Below are 1,609 nucleotides of genomic sequence, written 5' to 3' on the forward strand. Positions count from 1 at the left end.
AACAAAACAAACAAACAAACAAAAAACAATATCTTTCAAAAAGGTTTCTTCAGTATAATGGATAAAAATAAAATAATGTTAAGTCAAATTAAAAAGCCGAAGCCTTCTTGCAGTGAATGTGCTGGTTTGGGCCTCATTGCTGGCTGCAGTCATGTCCTCATCTCATATATAAAACAGCTGTGATTCACAAATACTTGCTAAGGAACTCGCATTCACATAAAGTAGCCTTGTTGACAAGTTTGGGTGAGTAAGGGCAAAACACACAAGATGCAGTACTTTCAGTGACCTGTAATAGGCAGTATCAAGTCTTTTGTAGCAGAAATAAACTGCTGCAGAAAAAGCTAGGTCCATGCAAAATGTAATGTGTAACTGCAACACTCATTTCAAATGTAGTGGAGTAAAGAGTACAGATACTCATTCAAAAATGTAGTGAAGTAAAGAGTAAAAGTTGCTAATATCTTTGATACTCAGTACAACTACAAAGTACCCGAAAAGATACTCAAGTACAGTAACTAATTAAATTTACTCCAATACTTTACACCTCTGTCAATAACTGCATAGCAACGATTCTGTTATTAGTTCTAAAATGACATATTGGTATTGGTAACAGAAGCTTGGGCTGCTAGATACGAAAATAGTTGTTTCAAGTCACAGCCACACTACCACTTTGAGTGTGTGTTTTTTATTCTTTTATTCATTTTACTTGGTAGTGCTTCAGAGTGTCTTCACTCACCACCATATTTCCTTACTGGGTGTCCTCTGCAGCAAGAGAACTATGCTCAATATACACCACTCAAAACACAGAGCGGATTTGAGCACAGTCAGAGATGGTCTGGCGGAGTTCTCTTGCTGCCGCGCAAACATGTTCCAACAGTCGATAATGGGCTGGAAAAGGTAGAATGATAGAAGTGCTAATGCAGGATGTCGATCGCTGCATCGGAGGGCGAGCTAGGCTCTGGAGATGAGGATTCGGCTGCGCTGCCACCATCAGGAAGAGTGGCGTTGCCCGAGTCAGATCCAGAGCTGACCGCTATGCTTTCCCGGGCAGCAGAGAGTGTCGGGCTGCACTGGAGGCCTCCGCCTTCTCCCGAACGCTCGAGGCTGGATGATTGGTTCCTGGGGGCGCAGGCCGGGCGTCGGCAGCCGCCTCCGGTTCCATTCTTCCCGGAAGTGCATGAGGAGGTTACTAAGTCTTGGAAGGCACCTTTTTCAGACTTGGTGCCTCCTCCGTCCTCACCACCCTCGACGGGGGGGCGGCCCAAGGGTATGTGGACATACCTCCGATCGAGCGCGCTATTGCCATGCAGCTCCGAACGCAAAGCGCCGCTGCCTGGAGAGGTAGTCCACGCCTTCTGTTCAGGGCCTGTAAGTTCTCATCCGCTCTGACGGCTAAGGCTTACAGTGCTGCTGGACAGGCCGCTTCCGCTCTGCACGCCATGGCCCTCCTGCAAGTCCACCAGGCCAAGGCGTTGAAGCAGTTGCATGAGGGTGGTGCTGACCCAGGTGTGCCACAGGAACTGCGCACGGCGACGGACCTCGCGCTTAGGGCCCTGGGCCAGACGATGTCCACATTGGTGGTCCAGGAGCGCCACCTATGGCTGACCTTGGC

This window comes from Sinocyclocheilus grahami, unplaced genomic scaffold (genome assembly GCF_001515645.1).
Source record: "Sinocyclocheilus grahami isolate Dianchi unplaced genomic scaffold, SAMN03320097.WGS_v1.1 scaffold1309.1, whole genome shotgun sequence".
In the NCBI taxonomy this organism is placed as follows: Eukaryota; Metazoa; Chordata; class Actinopteri; order Cypriniformes; family Cyprinidae; genus Sinocyclocheilus; species Sinocyclocheilus grahami.